General features: G+C 43.1%; 1 long non-coding RNA gene across 1 annotated transcript; it reads right to left on the bottom strand.

Moving 5' to 3' along the window:
• Positions 1 to 9,338: 9,338 nt before the first annotated feature.
• On the bottom strand, positions 9,339 to 13,984 carry LOC134475434 (uncharacterized). Its single transcript, XR_010046546.1, has 2 exons — positions 13,696 to 13,984; positions 9,339 to 11,973 (listed from the first exon to the last, which is right to left on the bottom strand). It is a non-coding gene; the product is annotated as an uncharacterized LOC134475434 (long non-coding RNA).
• Positions 13,985 to 27,319: the final 13,335 nt, after the last annotated feature.

Genomic DNA, 27,319 nt, shown 5'->3' on the forward strand with positions numbered 1-27,319 from the left:
AAAGGACTGCAGCCCAAGATGGGATTTCAGCCCTGTGGTTAAATAAGCAAACAGTCCAATCCTTGCCAGGGAGAACAATGATACGAAAGAATGCACAAATCCGGGTCAGCTCCCTATGAGGAAAGGCTGGCTGTCCAGGGGCCCACGGAGGCTGAGCTATGGAGGCCACTTACTGTCCACAGCGTCTGCCCTGTGTCTGCAGGAGGTAGGATGGAGCATCTCTTCACAGATAATATAGTTCCCATGCTCTTTGAGAGGCACCTGGGGACTGCTAACAACCCCCTCACTGGAAGTCATACCCCAGACCAATGAAGTCATCAGGGTTTGGAAAGTTTCCCAGGTTACTCCAATATTCAGCCAAGTTTGAGAACCACAGATCTAGGTCACCCTCTTGTTTCTGCAGACACTGAGACCTAAAAAAGATCAGGGAATGTTGTTCAATTCCCTTGAGCTAGCAAGGGGCTAAGCAGGGACAAATCCTGCCTTTGTGGCTCTTGATTTTGCAGTGTGCTCTTCTTGCTTTTCTATTACATTTCCTGACTTTGCTTAGCTGAAATGCCTGCCTCCAGAATTTGTAGTGACATCTCCTTCTCAGGAGGATCTCAGCTTCTATGCAACGTTTCTCCAGAGAGGCAGGCCCTGAGCAGCTGCAGCAGCTCCCAGGTCACCAGCATGTCACTGTCCTCTGGGCCTTTCCCTGGGCTGAAGTTGTCCCCGGTGTTGTCAGCTTGCCAACCCAGCTCTGACGGAGACCTTGTTGTCACGGGGCTCAGTGGTGTTTGTGGATGGAATGAATGAATCCTTAGCAGTGATATTCTTCTGGATAGTCTTCTGAGGGTGTCACTCCAAAGGACAAACTGTCATCCCTCTGTGTCCCCAGGTTCCAGGTCCACAAATTCGACCATCTTTGGATTGAAAATATTTGGAAAAAAATGCATCCATACTAAATTCTATAGACTTTTAAAAAAATGAAACAAACCTACCACTTATTTTAAAATAATTTTAACAGACTAATTTGGAGTTATTTGAATTTCTCCCTGCTTCCTATTTATCTAGCATATATACTGTATGCAGTATACATTTTCTCATACCAGAGAAACTACGTACATCTGCTTCACAGACGTACAGATGCTTGTGCGTCTGACTTACTTCACTTAATGTTGTTTTCCAGTTGCATCCATTTTCCTGCAAATGCCTAAAGTTTATCTTTGTTTATGGCAGAGCAGTACTCCACTGTGTGTGTCTCACATCTTCCTTATCCTCTCACCTGCCATCTACAGATGCGATTTCTAAGATCCAGCTATTGTAAAGTGTGCTGCTACAAGTGTGAGTGTGCATGATCCCCGGGGTACCTCTTTCTTGTCAGTATTGCCTAAGCAATGTAGCTACCGTTGCGTCAGGTATTATAAATAACCTAGAGGTGAGGGAAGGGTACAGGAAGATGTGATGTGTAGCGCCTACGTGCAAACGCTGTGCTGCTTTACACAAGGAACTGGAGCACTCAGATTCTGCTGTGTGCAGTCCTGAATCCAATCCCCTAAAGACACCAAGGGAAACCATGTACTTCCAGTTATGTAATCTGGAGAAAGTGCCTTCACATTTTGAGAAATGTATTTTTCAGCTCCACTCTCCCAAATAGCATCTGTTCCATCCTGTGAGGCTCATCTGGGCAAACAGTTTGAATTCATGTCAGTCGTAGGACAGGATATTTAAAGGAACATTTGCTTTGATCCAAAAATGGACTTTGATTAGATGATAGAATATGCTTATAATAAAGTGTCCCTGACCAAGTAGAAATGTTAGTTTCCAACTAAAAGTAGAATTGGTCCTCTTGCAGTTGAAAGGATTGACAATGTGGCAATTAACGAAACAGCTCTCCAGGTGAATAATATTACATAAATTAATGCAGGCTGTGCTGACAAGCTCACAGATTACAGTGCTCAGGGTGTTTGTAGGCTCCTGATCCATGAATTCTGTGAAATGTTACAAAGTGATTCTGTAAATACTCAGAGGTCAAGACCAATTCTCAAATGCGTGGACTGCAATCTGCAATAATCCTGACCCCTTCAAATCAGCGCTTCTGTGTTTGTGTCGTTTATGGCCTGGCTATTTAAAAGTGTTCCTAGATTAGCAGCAGCCACAGAAGCAGCAGCAGCATCTCCTTGAAGCTTATTCCAAGGACACCCAGGCCTGCGGAGCCAGTGCCCACAATTTAGCCAAAGCATCAGGAAACTTAAATCGCATACAGTTTATGTAGGATTGGGGTCTTTGCTTTCTGCTGCTATGACTGAATACCATAGGCTGGGAAATTTATGAGTAAAAGACTGTTTTCCAGGCAGAAGGAAGGTAGAAGGACAAAAGGCCTCACAAGCAAGAGAGACAAAGGAGCTCCCCCAAATCCTTTCTCAGGAGCCCACTCCCGTGAGGATTAATCCACTTCAGTGACAGCGTCAACCCATCCTGACATTGGAGTCTGAAGACCTCTAGACCTCCTGAAGGTGCCGCCCCTTAGTACTGTTACAATCGCAGTTAAATCCCAGCATGGCTTTGGCAGGGACCATGCAGGCTGCAGTGACTGGCCTAAAGTTAGACTTCAGATCTCTAGACCAGTGATTCTCAGTCGAGATGGATTTTGCCCCTACTTATCACTTGGCGATGTCAGGGGACATTTCTGCAGACAAAGACGTCTATTGGAGGGAGTGGATGTCACTGGCACCCAGTGGGTTGAGGACAGGGGGGCTGTTTAACATCATGCAATGCACACAACTGGCCCCCACCATGAGAGAATTGTTCAAGTCAAAAGTCCAACAGTCCTAAGGCTAAGAAGCTCTATTCAAGACCAGTAGATTTTAGGGTTTCACATAGTGGCATTGTAATTAAAAATGAAGCAATGCAAGCCTCTCAGCATTGGCCAACTGGAAATAACCACAGTTTCCATAGCGCTGAACCTTGAAGAAGGGCCAGGGATGTAGCTCAGTGGCATAGCTCACGCTTGGCAAGGGCAAGGTCTTGAATTTGATTCCTGATACAAAAACAAAACAAAACAAACAACTAAGACACATCATGTATGTGTGTGAGCTCCACATGTAGAATTATAAACAGTATGGACAGAAAAGGGGACTAACATAAAAATCATTAAGAACTCAATAACCATACACCTAAAGGATTAGTGGTCAGACAAAAATTGTATTCTATTTGATGAGAAACCAAAGTTTTAATGGTAAAGATATCTTTCAATAAACTGAATGCACTGTCGCTGATCTGGGGGAACCCATCTCCTGCTGCCCGAGGTGCAGCTCATCATGGTCTTAGGACGGCCTCCCGAGCCACCTCCACACGTCTGCACGGCCTGGTGCTGCCTGAGATGCACACTGCACCCTCCGACATCTGATGTGTTCCTGTCTCTCTTTCCCATAGTTATCTCCGGGGGGCTGTCCTCTCGGCTTTGCTGTCCTTCCTGCCTTTGTACCTCCTCTGCCAGCCTCTGGCTTCTCCCCACTTTTGCATACTTATTTCATGTGTCTACTCCTGGCTGCGTGTGCAGTGACTGGAGTCTGAATATCCCAGGAGGAGATTGAAAACATGGCTCCCTCCATGCTTCAGGCTCTGTCTGCCCTGGGAATCAAACCGACCCCAAACAAGTCAACAGGAGAAAGCCAGAGTGAGTTACCTACGTAAGCAGGAGGCTCAGGAAGCAGAGGAGTTGGTGAGTCAGACCATAGGCAGTCAGACAGCATCCGGAGCTGGGGAAAGGGATGGGAGTCTGGGTTTGGGAGCAGGGCTGAGCAAACACCCCAGCGATAGTTTACCCCCTGTGACAGCCTGCAGGCTCCAGTCCTGTGGTCCCCGTTAATCTTCCCTGGCTGATAAAATTGCTGCAGAGGGATCTGTGAGACCTGCATTTCTTTTGGAGGATCCTCTTAAAGGGACTATGAGGGCAGAGGAAGCCCTGGCACGCTCCTGTGGTCCATCCAGGTGTCCTGGCTTCACAGAGTTCAGCACACCCAAGTACAGTGTTTCGGGGTCGTTGGCTGGGAGTTTTCAAAATTTTCTTCCAGGGTTAAGAGCCACTGCTCCTCTGCGAGGCTCACTGGGCTTTTTCAGGGGGCTCCAAGGCTGCCCTAACTACGGCCTCTTGTTTAGAATCACTGCTTACTCGCAGCTTCCTGGCCTCTCTCCAATGCACCATTTACCCAGAGTCACCTGGAATCCCATATTTGGGAGAGGGAGACTGAGGTGGGAAGACCTCAAGTTTGAGGCATATGCTTACCTGTATTTTCTGATTCATCATCTGAATCAACAGTGAAAAAATGAATATTCAGGCATGAAAATATTTCCTACTTGAAGTAAAATATTTAATCTACCTCAAAGGCAAATAAATGTTAATGTACCACAGAAGTAATAGAGGTGGTTCCGAGCTTCCGGAGAGAAAAGATAGACTGAATGCCGAGGAGGCAGTGTTCTTACCCAGACCCGTTACTGTGACTGACAATCCGGATAGCAAGGGTGGCCCCTCACTCCCTCCTGCCTGCTTCTATTACGTCTTATTCCTGCACAGATTCCAGAGGCCTTTGTGTTAAAACTGCTTTCAATTGTGTGCTGACAATTTGTTGGGTCATAGGGGTCTAGGTTTAAAAAAGAAACAAACAAACAAAAATCAATGAGCTGTTTCAATTGCATTTCAACCAAAAATGGGACACTGCTGCTTGCTTCTGCCTGCAAGCCGGACTTCCAAGGGCACCACGAGGTCGACCCGTGAACACGGGCTGAAGCTAACTCAGTTGTCTGCTGGCCCCAGCTTTTGGGTTCTAAACTTGTTGTGAAGGTGTCTTGGCGTTGATTGAGCTCTTACATAAAAGCAGGCAGCACAATATCTGCATGCAATATGTGCTCAGAGAAAGTTAGGAATTATGCCAGTTTCTCATCGTGTCTACCGTCATCCATCTGTGTATGGGCAGTGTATTCTGAGTCAGATCTGAACCTTCCCAGAGATCACTGGATTCCCTGACGGATGTAGTCCCAGAAGCAGACCTGGTCAATCCCTTTCTCGTGGCTTGTTTTGGGTTCTTAAGAAACTGAAAGAAAATGTAAGATTAAAAAAATCTTTTCATCTGATGTCTGGCACTAAAATACAGGATTATATTACTGTCTATCAATAATCGCCTTTCTTAATACTTTAGGTAATATTCTGGGATTACTTAGAATGAATTCTTACAGATTTTCAGTTTTCAAGACTCAGATGAATATATTTCTATTTCCTATTGGGTTTCTCTGCTGAAAGTTTTGTTTGGGAATACAATGCTATGCCAGAGATGCCCAAAGTAGTAGTGAGTGACCAAAACAAGATAACATTTTATTTCTCTCTCACTTAACAGTGGGAGTAGGTACTCAGGGGTAGTACAGGGGCTCCATAATAGTCAGGAACTCCAGGTGCTTCCCATCATAGTACCCCACCTCTGTATTTTATGTCTTTCATCTTGTGATCCAAGATGACCGCCCCAACGCCCACGGTCCGAGTGAGAGTGGCCTGGGGAAGGAAATGGCTTCCAGCGTTCTAACCTTTCCTTTATGAGAAACACTGGAAAATTTCTCAACCCATTTTTATTTGTATGGCATTCCCATAACTTTTGCCACTTGTTCACGCCTACTTTCAAAGAATGTTAGGCAGCATAATTTTGATTTTTGGGTGAACATTTGCCCAGAGAAATATTGGAAATTCTGTTAAAAAGAGAGAGGGAACACAAAGAGAAACAACCGACAATCTGGTCAACACTCACAGCCCATGCAAGCCCACTGCTTCCAGAGACACAGGACGTGGTCTCTGCTGAATGAGAAGCGTTCAGCTCCAAAGCTTGAATACTTCCGGTTGCTTTTTCCTGGCTGTATTTCCCATATTCACGTACTTTCTTCTTGTTGAAAGACAGAGGCCATCATAATTAATGAGCTCTGTCTGTATTGTTGAGGAAAAGGTTATGAAATATAGGGAATAAAACCTCCAAATTCAGAAAGATAACTTCTCAATCATCTCATCTCCCCAGAGATAACTGTTAGCATTTTATTGTATATTTTCCATATGATTTCATAGTATTTCCCTATAATTTAATAATTTTAATCTAACATGCTGTTATAAAATTAATTTTTAAAGATTTATCATTTTAATCTGTCTGCTATTCTAAAATATCATTTACCCTTTGTTTTGTTTTTAAGTTGTAATTTAGAATAAAATTGACCAGTTTTAAGTTCAGTGTTTGATGATTTGGGGATATTGTGTAAAATCTTGTAACCACCTCCAAAGCAATAAAACAAAGAAAGGTCTCTGTTCAAATCTCTCACAGTCATCCCGTCTGCCCACACCAAGACCCAGGGGCCATTAGTTCACAGGCACTGAACTTTACAATCATTTTAAGTGCCTGCTATCCTTTCATATTGATGTATCATAATTTATTTGACTAATACTGTGTTTGGAGGAACGAAGTTGTTAGTTTAGGTACACACACCTGTGTGTGCGTGCGGTCATAAATGCTCTTGCAGATAGGTCTTGGTCTTTGTCACTAACATATCCCTCACAGCAGAGTCCTACCTGTGTGTGCTGGTTAAGCCTGATTGTGCCACCTTCATTGGCTGGTTAGCCACAGAGGAATGGGAGAAGCACATTTCTGGGTGTGTCTGAGTGGGACTCAGGGCATTCCCGTGGGTGCTGTATTTAGTCCCTGATTCCTTCCTATCTGGCACTCATCCCTGCTGTGTTCCTGGCTGTTGTAAACTAAGCAGTTTTCTCCACCATGCTCGTCCGCCATGTTTCTGCCATTAGGCCAGCGTACAATGGACCGACTGCCCCGCAGCCATGAGCTAAATCAAACTTTTCTTTGTTAAGCTGCTTGATGTTGGGCTGTGCATCCTACCTAGCACTGGGAAAGCTGATTGCTGCACTGGGGACTTGTGTGAGTAATGAATCACAGGAAAGGTAGATGTTACAAATCGCTTTCACCAACATTTCCCCATCAGCAGTGTGTCTGTGAGGTCATTCCTCTATGTGCTGGCTGAATCAGTTTGGTAGGTAAACTACAGTATCTCATTTTAACTTGCTTTTGATAAACTAAATTCTTATTTATACTATCTTTATTGACCATAGACTTTGCCCTAATTTATCTATAGGTTTTGTTTAACTCAGGCTGTGTGCAGATTCATATTTTTTAAAAAGCACTATTCACATTAAAGAAGCACAACTCAGTAGCCAAGGGTAGTTAAAAATAAATTTTATTATTTAGGCTCATTTTGTAAAGAACATGAAAGGAAGGCCAACCCACAGATGGTATTCACATGTCTTAAACTGTCCTCCCCCTCCATCTTCCCTTCCCTTCCCCTGAGTTTTGTACCCCAAGTTGCTGAAACTCACTGCCTCTCTGCCCACCCTCTGCCGTCCCTCCACTCACTTATTCTGCAGGTTCAGCTCTGCTCTCTCCGAGCTCCCTTCAACCTCACTCCTCCATGTAAGAAGACAGTCAGGGAAACAAAGAAGAAAAGCAAGCAGCTCTGACATGCAACGTCCCAAAGGGAGCACTCTCTCTTCTTATGAATTCAATGCTTGTGTTCTCTCCATCCAAAATTTGGATGTTGACATCTAATCTTCAATCTGCTGGCATCTGGGGTGAAGCCGTTGGGAGGTGATTAGGTGGTAAGGATGGGGGATTTGTGTCTCTAGAAGGGACCAGAGAGCTGGCTTCCTTCTTCCTGCCACATGAGACCACAATGTGAGGAAGCCATTGTGGCTGTGAAGAGGGCCCTCGCCAGAGCCTGCGCGCTGGCATTCTGATCCTGGACTTCTTGCCTCTGGAACTGTGAGAAATCAATTCCTGTCCAGTCCATCATAATATATTATGTCAGCCCAAGCTGACTAAACTACCCCCATCCTAGCAAAACATACAGCTATGCTCTAGGTTACTTTTCATGCCCAGCTGCAGGACAGCTGTTTCCGTGAAGAGGATGCTACACTTTGGAGGTAGCTGTTTACACCATTCCTTCTCTGGCTTCCTGTCTCCCTCATCCTGTACCCAGGTGCATTCCCACAGCCGTGCAGCCTGCCAAACACCCCTCTAAGCTTTCTCTTTCCTTGAAACAAAGCAAACCCCTCTGGTTGAACAGATGTGCCAGGTCGGGAAAGATGGGCCTTCCAAGAACCCTGTGATGTCACAATCTTTCCCTGGGAGAAATGACACTAATCTTGGTGTTTTCATTTATGCCACAGTAGTGATGCATCAGCTCACACAAGGCCTTGCTTCCCTTTACAGTCTCACTGTTTCTGAGACTGGCTGCAAGCATGGGCCTGAAAGACACATTTCTGGTGAGTTATCTGCAGTGTCCCTGTTCGGTATTTTGCAAGATTCACTTTCCAAAAAAGTGCCAAGAGGACCTGATCTGTTGTGTGACCTGGCCCCCTCCTGAGGCCCTCGGAATGTGGAAAGGGTTCCTCCTGCCCTGTGTCATTCACTCTCATGTGTGGTGCAAAGCAGCCCAGAACATTCTCAGAACCTCCCAAAAGTGATTTCTTTTGTCTCTGCGTGTCTTGTCCCCTAGCCTGAGAGCTCCACCTCAAGCCAGGAAGCTGGGAGAAAAGCAGGTTTAGATGAGATTTCTGTTCCCTTAACCTTGCATCCTGCTCCCCAGGGCAGCAGGACCACCCTCCTTGGGGACAGCCATATACCCTCATCCTGGGTGAATGACAGACAGCACCTCTTCCTTTCTGATCAGCAGCCTTGTTTTCTCCTGGGATCCTTTGAAGTCCACCGAGACCTCCTCAGAAAAATATTGTTTAGTATTTACAGTAAAATACCCAGGATCATATAAGAAAACCACTCAGATACATACAATTATTCACATATTTATAGAAGCAAATTGGTAGTGCACGTATGCATAACTGTTACTATATTACAGAGCAAGACTTACAGTGGGTCCAACAGGTACTGTGATTTCAGAGTGAGAAGGGTAAATGATATTTAGTGGTGCCTGCAACAACTTTAATTTGGTAAGAAAATGATGATGATTTCTGTCAGTGACAATGACATTCAGGGGCACTGCTGGTCCTGATTTGGTTTGTGACCCACGTTTGTATTTGCACAGTGATCTAATTTCCCATTAGAGGCTGGTGAGCATACAGGTGGAATTTCTTCCATTCCAATTTACGCCCCGCCCCCTGGTGCTCTTTTCAGAGCCGCATCTGTTTCCCCTGCTGACCCAGGTCCCAAGGGCTGTTGTACAGGCCGAATCCTTTGAAGACGACAGTGTTGAGAGTCTCTAGGTGGGTCTGAGCATGAGTGGGAGCTGTAAATTATTCTCAGTGCAGTTTCCTTTTATCATTTTTTCAGAGTCACTGATCTCAGTGTTTGGGGAGCAGGGAGATGAATCGAGGGGCTTTTGGGGGCAAAGTCACACAACAGAAAGCACTGGGGCCTCCCTGATTCCAGACTAATAGGAGCAGCACTTAGAGAGGCAGTGGCCATGCCAGTCATTAAACAAAACATTTAAACAAACTAAATTTAACAGATTTTTGTTTCAATATAAAACAGCCATAGATGCCATAAACTGGGCATCACTCAGACTCTGGGCAGGTTCAGAGAGCTCCCCGGAACAGCGTGGGCCATGAGCTTTTATTGGCTGCACTCCGAGCGACATAGAGAAGTCGCCTGATCGCTGAGCTTCTGGCTGGTTCAGCTGTCAGGATCTGGCCTGGTGTGGCAGCAGCCGTCGGGGCCATGGCTGGTGTTTGTCAGCTAGGTGAACTTGGCACACAGCTCAGCCTCAGTGGACAAAGCCATTAAGATCTCGGCTGTGTTCGTTGTTCAGGCCGCTGATGCTGAGAGCGTATCTTTGCTGCTGCTGGATGCACGAATGGCTTCTGAGATAGCCCAGGAATGCTCCTGTCCACTGTGGCCCACCTTTGCCACCCTCTGAGTGCAGGGATCGTCCTGTCTTCTGCCTGTACATCCCTAAAATGCTCCACTTTGGGCAATCCTGAATCTATCTGCCTTTTTGTTTAAAAAAAATAAAAAACTTGATGGCATCTTTTGTCTTTGGGGGCCAGTTCTTATGTCTGGTGCAGTGAGTTCTGAAATACCGGGCATGGCGTGATCATCTGGCTACCGTGATTGGCTGGTGCCTGGGTGTTTGTTAGAAAAGTACATTCCGCAGTTAGTTATGGCTTCTTCCTGAGAACCCACAGTACGAACATAGTGTTAAGTCAGTGACCTCCTGCTTACTTAATTTAACATGGCCGAGAAGGCTTAGCAGGAGACCCCAAAGGGTGAAAGACAACAAGGGGGATGTGACTCTGGACCAGAGGGTATGAGCACTTAGGAAGCTTCTGGAAATGCTGGGGCCACTCTGAGGGGACCGGATCATGTCCACAGAACAGCAGGGCCTGCGGCAGCCCAGAAGAACCCCTGGACCTCACAGACAGAGGCTGTACCCTTCAGCAATAGGCTTGAGGGTTTTACATTTTCTGCCGTGAGTTAACCCAGTTAGTCCAAAGTTAAATTTCCTACCCTGGGTATATACACAATTGTGACAATAAAGAGGAGTTAATAAAGATTGCTTTTCTTTGTGGGGAGGAGGTTTGTGACAGTTTTACTACGTAGTCCAGGTTGGGTTTGAACTCAACTAGGGAGCCCAGACAGGCCTCAAACTCTCAGTGATCCTCCTGCCTCAGCCTCCTGAGTGCTGGGTTTATAGGTGTGCACTACCACCCTTGGCTTTACTTATCCAAATGCTCTGTATAAAATGTCTGTATTTCCCCTTCTTATTAAAAGACAAAAATAGGAGATAACTTGCTATGAAGGCAAAAATAAATAAAAAAGTTAGAAGCCTAAAGTGCTTGGTCCTTGTCTCATTTGTTCGGAGACTTCAGATAAGTCACTTACTGCTAAATGGGATGTGCTCATCATCTAGGGATGCTACAGAGATCACCGCATGCCATGGGGCGTAAACAGCAGGTTTTTATTTCTTCATAGTCCTGGAGTCACAGAAAGCCGCTGAGTTCACCCCATGGTTAGGGACCCAGATCATTACCCTTCCTTGGGAAGCAGGAGTACCTTTCCCTGTGATGAGACGCTTCAAGCCACGATGTGCTCTCCACAGCAGCTGGCTGGGGTCCAGGCAGATGTGTTGTCTGTTTCCTGCATGTAGACCTGGAGGGGACGCCTGGCCAGATGCATGCAGCCAGGCTGTTTTCCTGCCTCCTGTTCCCTTCATCAGGACATAGCACTTCCTCCCAGGTCCCTCCACTGTCCCAGAAATTAGAATTCAGAAGTTCATCTGTATTTCTCAGACAAACACTTGTGACAGTATTTTGTTTAGCCAGCCTGGGTTGTGGACAGGCCCCACAGGCTTGCAACTTTTAAATCTACCATTAGCAAACAGTCAAGCAGCACAGTAAGGATTGGTGCCCAATGAACTGCGAGCAATACATGCACAGATCAGATCTGAGAGTAGCTGAGACAACCCCTTCCACCACCACCAGGCGCCTGTCTACCCCAAGAAGAGTGTTGGGGTGAGACAAACCTGAGGGAGTTTGGAGGAAAGGGAAGAATAAGCATGTTGCTTTTTAGGTAAAAACCTAAACACTACTGCTAACAGCTTTCATAGGCAAAGGCTCACAGAGCCGTGAAGATCTGCTTTAACCTAACTTTAGACAAATAGGCTGTATTTGTGTTATGGAAATTCTGCTACCACTGCTTGCTCGTACCAGAAGACTCTGTGGGAGTGTGAGTTTGTGTGTGTGTGTGTGTGTGTGTGTGTGTGTGTGTGCTAGGACACAGAGGAATACAAGGCAGAGTGTGAGATCAAGATAAAAAGGAACATGGAATTGACAGGATCATCCATCTTTGTAGTGACCTAGCTCTTGCCTGGTCTCATCCGGGGGATCGTGATCTCCTTCCAGGAACTTTGCTGTGTTCCTTTGCCATTCCAGAGCATTGGACACTGTGGATGCCAAGAGCAATGAATTATTCTTTGGCTACCAGAGCTTCAGAGCCTAGAAAGAGAGCCAGGGTGCCAACCTCCTGTTGGGTTGCAGCTCCTCCGGGCCATCAGACCCCAAACACATTGCATGCTGGTGTCTAAGCCCTATCCCTGCCTGCATCCCCATGAGTAGCCACAGTGCCAAATTCCTCAGCCTTTTCTTGACTGAGACGGTGCCTGGGCCGTCATGTGCTACCCTGTCACCACCTTCCTGCTCCCTACAGTTTTTCCTCTCCCCCCAGTTTCACGTATGAGGGAAGAGCTCCTCCCTGGATCTTGGTCTCAGGCTCTGATATAAACTGAACAGCACCCCACCCCCATGTTAGGTTGAAGTCCTCACCCTAAGTACTTCCACATGTAAGAGTATTTGAAGTTAGATTCTCCGGAGGTGACTGGATTAAAATGAGGCCATTGAGGTGGAGCTCTCATCCATACTAGCTCAGGGTTTTGTAAGACGACCAAGCCCAGAAATGTGTGTTCTCACAGCAAACACCATGTGAAGACAAGGGAGAAGATGGCCATCTGCAGGTCAAGGGGAGAGCCCTGTGCTGAAAACAGCTCGGCCAGCACCTTGATACTGGACTGCCAACCTCCAGAACTGTGAGCAGCTGGGTGTGGCGGTGCACATCTATAATCCCAGCATTCAAGAGGCTGAGGCAGGAGGATCCCTTTAAATTCAGAGCCAGCTGGGCTACAAGGTGAGCTCAAGGCCAGTCTAAAGTACATAGTGAAACCTTGTCTAAAAATGAAATAAAGTTAAAAAACCAGAACTGTGAGGAAGCAAATTTCTGTTGTTTAAACCTCCCAGCCTGTGGCATTTCACTATGGCAGCCCAAGGGAGCTATTGCAGGACCAACCTCAGTATTTGCATTTGTTTTGAACAACTATATACCCATAAGCAGTCTTAGCTCCGCTACCTAATGGATCTACATATGATCTCAGTATGATCTGGACACAGACAAGTTGGTTTTTAAAGTGATGTGACCTGTGACTGAATGACAGGGTATAAAAATGTAAGGAGAGAACTGAGTGGTCAGCTTCGTCTGGAGGGGCCCTGGAAGGTGCCTGCATTTTGTGTTGTAACAAAATGGCTCATAGTGGATACTTCATAAAGAAAACAAGCTCATTTAGCCTAAAGTTTTGGAGGCTGAAATGCTGAGATCAGGTGGCCCTGTCTGGTGAGACTCTGGTGAGGGTCCCCTGCCTATACCACCACACAGAAGATGGCACCATGAAGGGAGCAACTGGTGAGTAAGAAAGATGTTTTTAAATTCAAAATTATATATTACTTAGGAATGAGAATCGCAAACAAAAATCAAAAGAATCCTCAAGGAACAGCAAAGGGATAATGAAAGAAAAATGGACCACTGAGCTTACTAATAATCTAGCCATGAAATAACACTGACTGTTTTTGCTTTAGCATCTTGGATAAACAAGAGCACACAGAGGTTAGTTACATAACAGCAGACAAGTGAATTCAAATCGGAGCAGCCCTGCAGTGAGATATACAAATGAACCTGTTAAGCAAACATACAAGCTTTCTTATTTGATTTTTAAACTGCAGTTTATTTTGTAAAACAATTTAATAAGTTTAAATATAAAGTAAAGGGAATTTTGTTACTATAAACACACATTAACAGTGTTACATATTTTATTTGTGACCCAACACAATACCTCCCTTACCTGGGGAGTCTCAGGCCAGCCAGAAGATTGAAACACCTTTTCTTGGATCCTTGAATGTTTTGGCTGTGACGGAAAGAAGAGGGACCATGAGAGGAACTGTGGTGAAGTCCTGGCAATGCTGAACACAAGGACACACTGAACAGCTAGAGGTCAGAGAGGCCAGTGGGCATTCGGCCATCCCGAGGAGCCAGGCCAATACCCCGAGGATAGGACAGAGATGTTCTGTGTCTGCCAGGAGGAAAATGTGGGACACACACAGTGGAAGTCCTCACCTGGGTTGCTTCAGCACCCTTCAGATAGGGCTATGGAAGCTGGAAAGAGGCGTCTATCTTTGAGTGGGAAAGGTTCTCATGTCATCCTGCTCTCGGGGGCGAAAAAGTCTCATAGGAGCTAGAACTGTCGTCTCCAGGCAGCTTAAATCCCTTTTGGGGATACTGTGCTTTTGTCCAGTCACCTCCCACGACACCCACCTCTCTCACAGGTTCCTCTTCCCTTCCATACCTTTACATCAAGGACCAAGCTTTCTGCACAAGAACTTTGGAGAAGCAAATCATGTCCACCTATGGAAGAGAGGGATGGAGGTGTGTATCAGGAAATGCTGCACAGAGGAGGAGAAGCACAGTGAGCCTAGCATGCAGCGGGCAGGATTCTAGACAGAGTGGTGCGTGTATAAAGCCTCCAGAGTCAGCGACAGCATACAGGGCTGCTCAGCCTTCACAGAGCCCTGGACACCCAGGCAGGAGGAGCAGGTGGACAGACTGGAGAGAAAGGGGGTCTGGCTGTTGTGAGAGAACCTGCACACAGTGGAGAATACAGAAGTTTCAAGAGGCTTTGGACCTCATTTAAAGTGGACTTCCAGAGTGCAGATCTGGAGGTTAGGCGCTGGGAAGGTGCGTTTGAGGAATTCCCTCAGATGACACGGCTCTGTGCTCACATTCCCGAGAAAGGTAGGCAGCCTTTTCCCCAGAGGCTGGCCTACGGAAAAGGAAGCTACTCAAACTGCCTGCCTGCTCTCTGACCCGGAGCATGGAAGTCTCGCCTCCTTCTGGACTCAGGTCTCTGTTTACCTCTGTGTCTTCATTCTCGAGTCTCTCTTTGCCAGCTGGCACTTTTACTGCCTCATTTTGGACTCACCATGCAGCTGAGTGGCCTCTTCTGGGACTTGGTGCACCTGTCACACATCAAATAAATATCAGGGATTTTGCTTTTAGTGTTGCCTCTCAGCTTTACCAAAGCTAATTGTATGAGCTTCACTGTAGCAAAGAGGAATATCACCTTGGCAAGTAACTGAGGGCGTCTCCGAGGGAGGACCTCCAGCAAGGCTGTTAAAAAATCAGGGGTCAGAAGGCTGGTTTTTCAACACAAGAGGCCAGTTGATCCTGGCCTCCCAGCACTACTGCTCACCTGGACTGTGGATCTTGTCCCTAGTGGCATTTGTTTGCTGTCATTCTGCTCAGAAGTTAATGGAGGGAAGGTTGTAGTGTAGACAGACAGCATACCTGATCAACTGCAGTCACAGTGTGTTACCTTTGGAAATTTTACAAGACCACATGACCACTGCTACAGCCTTCGAAGGAAGGGGTCCATATAAATGAGTCCTGGCAGCCTGAGCATCGTTCACTTCATAGGAGTGAGTAGAATAGAGCTCCACAGAGTGAACAGAGCTCCACTCTGTCTGTGGGAAATACGGGATATCAGAGGAGGAGGACGAAGCTGGGCTATTTATTCCTCCCTGCAGGATTATGGTAGTCTGGCTAAATCCTTCGGCAGAAGGTCACAGCTCCTACAAGATGACCTTATCTATAGAGAGACCTCTGTGCCTGGGCTCTGGTAACTACTCCCTCCCATGGGCCTCCCAGGTTCTGGTTGGTGACAGCCCTCCCGCCACATGGATTCCTTTCAATCTCCTTGTACCTTTACATAGTGTTTGTACTAAACTCACATCACATGGCCTATTTTAACTGTCTCAACTGTTTTGATACAGGTATGTAGAAGATTCTAAAATGTTATTGAAGAATGAATGAATAATAGAAAAAGCAAGGAGTCAAAGTTAAAAACCATCCAAGGAGTCAGAGGAATCCAGCCCATTTCCCAGCATCCCCATGAAGCCCTTGTGACAAAAACAGCAGAGTTCTGTCTATCATATGTGTCCCAGACTTGACAAAGGTATATGACATTGTCACGTGAACTGAGAAATGCACGATGGAGTTCTCTTGTGGTGGTCAAGGGGGACTCTGAAGGCAGCTGGCAAGTTAGTGTATTCCTCAATTTTCCATTACTGGGACAAAACACCTGATGTGCATCATTTAAAGGAGAGAAGGTCTATTTCAGCTCACTGTTTGAGAGGGTTTGGTCCATGGTTGTTGGTTCCAAGGCAAAAATAGTGTAAGAAAAGGGTACAGCAGAAGAAACAGCCAGGAGGCAAACCAATCAGGAAACCCTCCTGAAATGAAAGGCCAGGGACCAGATGGAGTCCCTAAATTCATATCTGCATGACCTATGAAGATAGACCCAGAGGCGTGCTTTACTAATCGCCCAGGTCTCTTGCAAATGTAGATGGCAGTCCAGATCTCTCATCACAGGAAACTGTCTTCAATTAAAACACAGGGTCCATGACCTTGAAGATGCTTCCACATTAATTGCAGGGGTCGTTATTATTTTCTCACTTCTCACTAACTCTCAAACTGACCTGTTTAAATTTTGTGTATATGGGTATATCTTACATGTCTTATATTGTAAACATGCTTCTTTTTTATTTTAAAGAGGGTTAGATTAAACATAATAAAACATCATAAGGAGACAATTTTAAGAAACACATATTTCAAAGCAAGTCCACTGGAGATCTTCACTGTCTATTTTATTGTCTCTAGTGTTCTTCCAAATAGTTGTTCCCATCTTCACATACATTGAATATATACTGAACATTATAGAACTAATCTAATCAGAACAGGATGATGAAGGCTTTTTAGATCTTCAAGACCTGACATTGGGGAAGTCAATAATGACTGCCATATTGTCTCTCATTCTCTTCATAGTAGCTGTTCTTATCTTTATGTGTGCTGTAATTGAACATAAGAGACTAGACTAATATCCCTCTGAACAGTGAATGATAGTATTGATAGATTTTATATCATAATGTTACATAATTAGCATTGGGTTTCTTAGTGTCTCTTCTTCTTCAGAGTATCTGTTCATTACAACGTGCATTATATATTCTGTTCCTGTAAACTGTTTAAAAATTCTCCCCATGTGTGAATCTCTACATGTATATCTTTCCTTTCTGTATCATAGAGAAAAACAGATCATAACAAGACAACAAAACAAATTCCTAGAAAAACATGAAATGAAAAAGACATAAAGAACCACAATATTAGGTGATCTACAGTAGTTACTATGCTTTCTCTTGTTATTTTCAATAGAATTGTCCACATCATCAGACATACTATAATTGAACATAGAATTACATAGATATTTTAATAAACACACAACTTTGGAGACATTGTAGAACTTCAAAAGCAGTTAATAATCAAACTGGAATGGATATCTTATTATATCTTGTCATCTTCAGAGTAGTTGCCTCTGTTCTTAGACTTGGTACTATCAAACATATCAAATTTGAATAAAATCAGTTAAGGTAAAACAGTGGTCTAACAAACCAGCTTCAAATAAGATCAGTCATAGTAAGACAATATTGGTAATACAGGGCTTCAATTTAAATTAATAGGACATTAAGGATACTTACCATGGATTAGCCTGCTATTTTGGGGATAGCTGTCTGTGCCCTCAAATCTAGTATGAGGAGACAGCAGGAACAAAATATAATCAAGCTAAACAGAGTGATAAGACTACTATGGCTTTTAAATTCTGACACACTTATAACAGTGTCCTCTGCCTTTCTTTTTTAGGCAATTCTTCACCTTTCCCCTTCTCAGGATGCTTTGTATATTTTGGGTCCCACTAACTCCTTTAGTTTTTAGATTAGGGGGCCAACCTGTTATCTATCTGAGTGTTGCTGAACCTTTTTACCCCTGAGCTTGATCTTGAGCTGTCCTCCTTTGCTTACTAAAGCCACAAGGTTTTCCTTCCTTCTTGCTGTGTAGTTCTACACTGCCCAAAAGTATCATAACTTTCCAACCTATCTGCAGCTGTTGGAGAGTTGTCCCTATTTCTCTCTGGTTCCCCGTCACATAGAGCATCATTTTCTCATCTTTGACTTTCATTTTATTGACCCTTTTTCAGGTTGAGTATATTTCCTGTTCAGAGAATCTTGATGGATCCTGCCTCCTAATCTACTCTGCCTGTTTCTTTTTTGTTAGTGTATCAGGGCTATCTATATTAAAGATTATAGCCTGCCTTCTCTGCTTCATCTCTGCTATTCTATTTTTCTGCTATTAATTGTCCACTTTTCTCCTTCATTCCACTGTCTGCCCTGTTCATTGATGCCTCTTTGCCACTGTTACTGGAATCCTGGTTATTTTTTTCTCTCTCTTTCTAGAATGTCCTTCAGTATTTTTTATAGGATTGGATTGGTGGTCATGAACTCCCACAGTTCCTCCTTGTCTTGAAAACATCTTATTTCTCCATTAATTTTGAGAAAGAATTTTTCAGGTACATCAATCTGGGTTGGAGGTTATTCTCATTCAGAGCTTGGACTATTTCCCCCCAGGCTTTTCTCGATATGATAGTTTGTGTTGATAAGTCTGTTGTTATTTTGATGATTTTTCCTCTGTAGGTGATCTGCTTCTTTTCTCTGACCACTTTTAATATTTTGTTCTTGTGGTGGATTTCTGGAATCTTGATTATTATATGTCTGGGTGTAGATCTGTTTTGGTGGTAGTTGGCTGGAGTTCTGTATGCCTCATTTATCTGGATATCATTTCTTTTTCCTATGCTTGGGAAGTTTTCCTTAATTATTTCTGTGAATAGCCTTTGTAATTCATTTGTGGCTACTCCTGCTTCTTCGCTCACTTTTTTATTCTTAAATTATAGATCTCTTGTCATCTTCTAATCTTTGAATTGTTTTTTTGCTGGTTCCTTGTTATTTTTAATAGGTCTTTTCTTTCATGATCACACATTGAAATCTCTCCCCAAGTTTCAAAAGGCTAACTTTAGTTTCTGTCAAGGCATTTTGCCAGCTTTCAATGGAGTTTTTAATTTCCTGATAATCTCTTTGCATCTGTTTCATGTATTCTGGATTTTGTTTATATTCTTCACCAAAGGTTTCTCTTCCTTTTCTGGGTTCTTCCGTTGTTCCATTTGTGTCTTCTTGAGAGGAGCTTAGCATTTCTTTTATTAATCTTTTTATATCTTGCCTTACTTGGATTAGAATTTCAGTTTTAAGTTCGTCTATGAGGTCACAAAGGTATTTTTTTTTATGTCCGCTGATGTTGTGGGCAATATTGTATGGTTGCTGCACTGATTCTCTTCTGTATTTACTTCTCCTGGGCTTATTTTCCCAGGGTCAGCGGCTGGAGGTTTTTTCTTACTTCTTTCTCTTGCCATGTTTCTGGTTTCTTTCAGACAGGTATGTGGTGGAGGTCTCAGGCCCTTTCCATATTGCTTGTGTTTTTCTGAAGCATGATGGCTGGGGGCTTGCTGCCTTCTCCAGTCTGCTGTTATGTGAGGTACACACTGGGACTGTGGGCTGGCTCCCTCCTCTCTGAGCCAGTCAACCAACAAATGCCTTCAGCAACTTAGGCTGTGCTGTGGTGGACATCACAGGATCGAGACAGTTTCATCCGGGTTATTGGGTCCTGACCAGGGGCATGACTCAGCCTAAGCAGATTCCACCAGTCCTCTCTGGGCCAGAGGCGGCTGACTGACACCACCACAGTGCTGGGTTCTGTCCAACTCACAATGTCTTCAGCCATCCACACCCACTGCAGGTCCCAATTTCCTGCACTCACTGAGAATTAATGCAGCTCTCCACCTTGGCTCCACGCCACACTGTGCTACATCCTCCCACCAAGGGCCTGGGACTCTCCAATTCTCATTATCCACAGCCATGGATTCAGCAGGATCTTGACTCATCCAACTCCACAGCACTCCCAGCACAGCATGGGACGGGTCTCAGTGAATGCGTCCAGTTTCAGCCCTCCACCTGTGTTTTTCCTGCCTCTTCCTATTTTTCTTTTTCCTTCAGTTTCCTCCTGGGGTCATGAGAATCCCTCTCCACTCGTCTGACCCTCTCCATATTGTCAAATTCCAGCATCTGAGCTGTTTTTCCCAGAGAGGCTCTACACCCAGCTACCTAGCAAGCTGCCATCAACTTGTCTCTCTTCAAACACTCTTCTTTATCCTTCTATGGGCAACAGCCATCAGAGTTAGTCATGAAAATTCACCCAGTTCAGCTATTCTTTAGGAAATTTTCTGAAACTTCTGTTTTCATTGTGTTTTATACTTGGTATCATTGGCAATAAAATGCTAAACCAAAATATATGCCCATGCTTGAAAATTTCCAGTGATATCTAACATATCTCAAAATGAGAACAAGAAATTATGCTTATGTCATCAAACCAGTAACTGCTACTGCAGAAAATATGTTGGTCTGATCTGAAGAAATGCTGATTTGCTATCAGGTGGAGGCTGCTATTTTTTAACACAGTTTGTTTTTTTAGAGGAAAATCTCGAAGGTTGCACTTCTGCCCTGCTTCCCACATCCTTCAGTTCTGATGTCTAGGACTGATAATAGAGATTTCTATCATATTCATAACTCAAAATTCATCTAACCCACATGTGGGTAGGAACCTTGGCAGAGGTGAGTTCAGCTTATGGTTATGAAGATAGATTTTCCTCATTCAATTATTCATTCATTCAAAATCTGTCACATGTTTTCTCTCTTACAATTAATGGCACTAACCATGGGAAATTGAGAGTAGAGGTGCAATCGAGGTCATAGGTTCTCTAGGCTGATCAGAAACCAAGCTTCTGACCATGATGTGATCAGAACCATGCACTTAACACAGGCTTACAGCTACCTCTTAGAAAGGACTCTTGGAATTGTGCGTGATCTTTCCATGACAAAGAGAGGCAGAGGCTTTAATGTACTGAAAACAGTCTCCAAAGTGTACTAATCATGTTATTTCCTACAGAAAACTGCATTTGAATTTCTCAAAGAGAAAAACTTTTAGGTTATGTCCAAGAATATAGTGGAAGTGATGACACTCATGTGACAATGTCCTGGAAATGTTTCCCCAAAAGATGGGTTATAAAGAAATAAAGTAGCCAATTGCTTCAGAGTTTCCTGCAAATGAATTTATCCAGAAAGCTGCTCATGTGGGAAACAGCTTTCTTACCAGGAAATGGATTCCCCACCTGTGAAGTGTCCCTGTCAGACAACAGCTTGCTCATCAAAATCCTTCCCTCGCTGTGCCCACCGTCCTACCCTCCTGTGTCATTACATGGGTCCAGTATTGACCGATTTCTAGTGTTGCAAAAACAGTCTTCTGTCACCTAAGCCACCACCACTCTATAGTCTTCCTTGAAACCCTCCTTCTGAGACATACTCAGTTATCTGTCAAGGTGGTATTTTCCTTTACCACAATGAGTCTAATAAAACAGCTGTGGGCGACCTGACAGCAGAAAAGCAAAAAGTAACATCTACTGAGTGAAGTAGAGCTGCTCATGACGTGTCAACCTCATGAAGTGTCAACCTCTTCTGCCTTCACTGCTCTTTGTAGCAAATGCAGTTGCTATGTGTGACTTTTCCATGAGTCGTAGGGAGAAGCAGTGGATACTTGGCACTTTACTTACAGAGTTAAAACACGGTGGAGCTTTGAGGCCGTAAGCCAGCTGCCACTTCCCATCCTCCGTGTGCAGCTGGCCTCTATCAACGCAGTGCTAATGAAAATGGAAATAGAGAATCCTTACTTGCCATTACCTCTTCTACTTGAGCCTTAACCTGTTCTGAAGTTGGCTTTCTGTGGCCACTACTCTCATTCACACAGCTTAACATGATCCTGTAACTCTTTGCTCAAGCCTAGAATTATAAGCCAAATTGTGTCCTCAAAAAAACACTTATACTGAAGTCCTAACTCCTCTGTTGTGCTTTGAATCAAAAATGTCCACCAAGGGCCACATTGCTTCAAAGCAAGGTCTTTGGAAGATATACACATAGTGGAGAGCTGACCTCAACACTGGATTCGTCCTTTGTACATTCACAGCTGAATGGGCAGAGAGGAAATGGAGTCTTGGTGGAGAAAGCAGGACACTAAGGGCTACCTGGGAAAGGCCCCTCTTGTTGCAGGTCCCTTCCTTCCTCTCTGCTTCTGGGAAGCTATGAGGTAAGCACCTTTGCACCACAATGAGCCTCCACCAAGATGCTCCCCCTGTCACAGCCCACAGCAGTGGAGCCAGCCCACCAAGGACTGAAATTAGCAGCCAAATCAACCTGTTTTACAGGAGTAATTAGGAGACATAGGAAAGAAGGAAGACTAAAAATGATTAAGATATCTTAGTTACTTCCTCATTGCTAGCACAATATATGCAACAACCTACAAGTTAAACAAGGAAAGATTTGTTTTAGTTCACGTTTGTGGATGTTTCGGTCCACAGTTAGCTCTAAGACAGGGCGACATGGCAGAGGGGCACAGCAGAGGAGAAACAGCTCTTTACGCAGGCAGGAAGCAGAGAGCAGCTTGCATCCTTTTCCCTTTATATTCCACCTATTGTTTGGTGTCACCCATGCTCAGGAAAGTATTCCCCTTCCCCCAGTTAACTATGCCAAACCAATCTGTGAACAAATCCAGTCATCCACCTCCTTACTCTAATGCCACGTATATAATATATATATATATATATATATATATATATATATATATATATATATTTGGGGATATATATATTAATAATATATTATATATATTATATTATATATATATATATTTGGGGATATATATATCCCCAAAATGAATATCATTAGTATGTAATACAAATATATACAAAAAAACTCCCCAGTCAAAATAAATAAATAAAGACATCTTTCCTCCTTTAAGTTGTTTATCTGAGGCATTTGGTCATGGTGACAAAAAGCTGACCAACATATTCTAGTATCTCAGAATGTAACTTTTATTTGGAAAGAAGTCTTTAGAGAAATAGTACATTTGAAGCCAATAATGCTTTTATTCTTGGTTTTGGTTTTAGTCTGTTTTCAATTATTTGATCTCAATATATATGAAGGTATGGATAGCTACTTTGAATAAAACAAAAGACATTATGGTACCTGTTATTGATTTCTTAGTGACCGGTCTTGAAAGCTCTTAAGGCTCTCATTCTTGTGTTTTGATTGCTTTTATACTACTTTGATGCCTATTAACGTATTGTATGTGAAGGTGTGGACAACTATTTTGAAGAAAGCAAGAGGCATTTTGGTAGCCACTGCTGATTTCCTGCTGTCTCTTTCTGAAATCCTGTGTTATTTGCATTTTTTTATTCTGCGCCACTTTGATCTGTTTTGGTTCACTTTGTTTTGTTTTATTCTCTTTAAAATAAAAGAAATAGTGCATTTGAAGAGTGGGGTCTTAGTCCAATATGACTGATGTCTTTGTGAAAGAGGAAATTTGGGTGTGGGGACACACAGAGGGAAGATAATGACGGAAGGACACACAGACTGAAGGCAGCCATGTGGCTGGAGGGATTTATATAGAACTCAACAACATCAGGGCTTAGGGGCAAACACTAGGAGCCAGAAAAGGTAGGCAGATTCTCTCCTAGAGCCATCAGAGAGAGACCAAGGCCGCCGACATCTGGCTTTCAGCCTTCCGGCCTCCTGAACATGACACAGCAAGAATTCATTGCTTGCACTTTCCTGGGTTTTGGTGCTTTGTTATAGCAGCCCTAAGAAACGAATATACCCAACATAAATTTTAAGAAAGAATAGTTACATAAAGCATTTAACTACTTTTATTATATGTATAATTCATTTTAATCTGGTATTCAATGTGTTTGTTACAATATTAGTAGATAAAAATGGAATATTAAGTTTCTAATTACCCAGATGGGCTTTTCACATGAATTCTTATGTAAATCATTTCCCTTTATAACTAATTATGGAGTAAATCATATCTGTCTAAAATATGATTCTGCCAGATAGCATGAAGACCTGGATTTACTGTGGAAAGGGTGTTTTACATTTGTTCAAATTGAGACCATTACCATTTTCTGCAGATGGGGAGATAATTTTGAAGTATTGATTTGTCCAAGGTCATCTCCCTGATAAATATTGAGATCACTGGTAAAACTAACTGCTGCTTTAAAGCAAAGTTCGCCTTTCCACCCCTCAATTCCATAACTACGGAAACTGACTATAAGGTTTAACTTATACTAGGGAATTACCATGAAACCAGTTTCCAAGGCCTTGAATGAGAAAGGACCGTTTTGGAAAATACCCAGTGGCCAAAATATTTCCCTCAATTTTTTAAAGAATTCTATGTATATATGTTTAATCCAAAGAGACTTTGATTTAAATATAAGGACACCTACTTGGTAGAAGAATTTATATATAGATAATGGTTTCAGTCTTTTTAAAAACAAAAAGCTATTGATAAGTATTAAAATTATAAAAAGTTCCATTAAAACAACACAAATTGTAACTTACTGACATACACGGATTGTTGTGAATTCTCCACTGTTCCCTCATTTACTTCTAGAGATGACTTAGTAAGATATTAAGTGACGGATTCCCTTTGTACCTTTCTTAACCTCAGTGGTTCTTAAACTTTGACGTGTAGCAGGTTTGCACACAAGACTGTGCACGGCATACCAGTGTGCTGTACTTTATGAGTCATTTAAGAGATTTTCAAAGATCACTTATTAAACACATAGTATTTGCTTTTAGGCTGACCTTTATTTAATGTGCAGTTGCATCACAGATCCTATGAGTCAGCTCCAAATTTTATTCTGCATTTCTACTATCCAGTTTTGGAAGGACAACACGATTGTAAAAAGCTCTAGACTAAACTCTATGAGGTTAATTAGAAGATTTCAGAAGGGAGTCAGTGCTGTCCAGGAGCTGGAATGGATTCATTAGGGGGAAAATTCTTCCAACATGAAGTTCGCTAGGTTTGTAACCATTTCATCAAGAGATTGCTTCTCTGATCTGGATTTTTGTAAAATGGTTGCAAAAGAATCCTAAACATCCTTAGGACAAAAGATGAATTGTGGGTTAAATAATCAAGAGGTGAACCTATCAAGTGTGGAAATACTCTTATTTAATGACCAGCTTCACTTTGGAAGTCTTGAGGGACAATTAGAAGACTCTGTCCTCACTTTTTTGCTTAAAACACCTGAGGATTTATATGGAGTTGAAAAGAACATAAGCTTGTTACATTTGTGGATTGTACCAATCTGGAAGGAAGAACTCATGTCTCACTAAAAATCTGAAACTAAAATCAGTGAACTGAAAATGTAAGTCAAAGCTAGTGCTCTATACTACTGATGAGCTGGGATTCTGCTTCAGGACCCCTAGACCAATTACATAAGTAAAGGAAAATACATGACTAGGAAAGATGTATGGTCTTTTGTTGGATGACTGAATCACCAGTCATTAAGGATATTATAAACTTGAACTATAGTAGCACAATAGAGATAGTCATCTGTTTTCTCTGGATTTGTTCATGTCATCCTTGCCCGGAGGTGTGATTTGGGACAGTGGAATGTAATAGAAACTCTGATGAGATGAAGAACACCCAGAGAAAAGCAGACAGAAAGGTGACAATCATGGAAATAATGTCAGGCAAGGACTCAGCTGTAGATGCTCCATGTGATAAGAGAAGAGTTAAAGGGGATGTGACAGCTGTCTTCACATATTTGTATGTTTGTCACCAAGAAATATTTAAATTTATGTGGATACATCTGCAGGGCAAAACCAGCATCCACTGTGACTATTTAGAAGGAAGCTGATTCTGATTCAAAAACAAAAACATCTTTCTAGCACTGTTGAACAGGGAACAGGCTGTCCCTTTGCCCTGCAGGTTTGCAAGCAGTGATGCATAATCCAGGCTGAAAGAAATGTACTCATCGCTTACATTCCCTACCTGGTGCTTATCCTCTATTTTCTTTCTTTTTTTTTCTAATCATGTCTCACATTAACTTAGGGATGAACAGATAACCCAGTTAGAATCTTAGATCTTAGTGAGGATCTCTGTTGGAAAATTTGGATAATTTTTTGATTTCCTGATCAAAGGGACTAATCTTCCTCCTTGTTATGTCTAGAATAGCTACAGAACCCATCTTAAAAACACGAGTAAAAAGCCAAGAAAATAAGAGAATCGGTTCAATCATCACTGAGCTGCTAAATCAAAGCAAGCAAGGTCTTGAGTTGGAGCTCTGGAACCATCTGATGAAGAGACCTCTTGCATACTGTCCTCTACTCAGAGGGTGCAGGCACAGGCTACAGGACCAAGGCTTCATAACATCACCTCTGCAGAATGATTCCTGAACAGAGATGCCAGGGTCCACTGTGGAATTCCAGGAGCCAGTCTGGTAGAAGGCAGCCAGACTTTGACCAAAAGTAGAGGTGGTTTTACCTTGGAGCCTTGGTAGTACCAAGAGCAACAGCATCAATATGAGTGAGGAGAAAAAGGAGTACTCCTGAGGTCTTAGTTCTATGGCTAAGGTGATGATATCCTATGCAATTTGAAGGAAGGACAAAAACCATATCCCTCTAAGAGACAAGGGGAAAAAAAACACTAGAAGCATAGCTGGGAAGCATAATTCACATTCCAGGAACTCTGGTTGTGAGCTTGAGTTGAATAAAGCTTCCATTATTACTCAGGTATGAGATTTGTCAGCAGCATCAAGGATAGGGCAGGTGTGACCTCAGTAATTAGGACATTGCATATCAAGCACTTTAATAAATATTTCTCAAAGTGTGAATTACAATTCACTAGTCAGTTGTGAAATCAGCTTAGTGACTCTCCAATAGTGTCTTAGGTACTTCCTTGCTAAGACACGATACCCAACATTCACAGTTTAACAGAAGAAAGGTTTATTTTGGCTCACAGTCTGTAGAGGTTTCAGTCCATAGTTGCTTGACTCCAAGATAGGGAAACCTGGCAAAAGAGAAATAGCTCATGACATAGCCACAGGAAGCAGAGAAGGATCAAGGGAGAAGGAACACAGGAAGTTAGACCCTTCCCGGCTGAACACCCAGTGGCCCATCTCCTCCAACCAGGATTCACCTCAAAACATTACAGGTTGCTATAAATTTATAAGTGGACCAATCCACTGAGTATCATGTATGATACTCTCACCTCCTAAAAGTCTCACCTGTGAACACATGAGGCTTTGGGGTAGCATCTAGACATAAACCATAACTTTCTACTCCTTACACCCAAAAGAAGCATACCCATCTGTTATGAAAAATTCATTTTGTCCATCTAAAAGAGTTGCCAAATTCCTACAGTTTCAGCATTGCTGAAAAGTCCACTATCGGGGACCTGGCCTTGATCCCCAATCTCTCAAACAAGTGAATAGTGAAAGCTTAAATAAATGAGATAAGTGGTATGATTTTAGGGCTCTAGGAGGATTAAAACCCTCTGCAGAGTTTTTGACTCTGGTGGCTAAAACAGGGAATGACTCTGGGCAACCCGTATTTATTTATTTTTTTTTTCAAACAACACAGGAA

The sequence above is a fragment of the Cavia porcellus genome, unplaced genomic scaffold, assembly GCF_034190915.1.
Source record: "Cavia porcellus strain 051 isolate PalLab524CR breed Dunkin Hartley unplaced genomic scaffold, mCavPor4.1 scaffold_1, whole genome shotgun sequence".
In the NCBI taxonomy this organism is placed as follows: domain Eukaryota; kingdom Metazoa; phylum Chordata; class Mammalia; order Rodentia; family Caviidae; genus Cavia; species Cavia porcellus.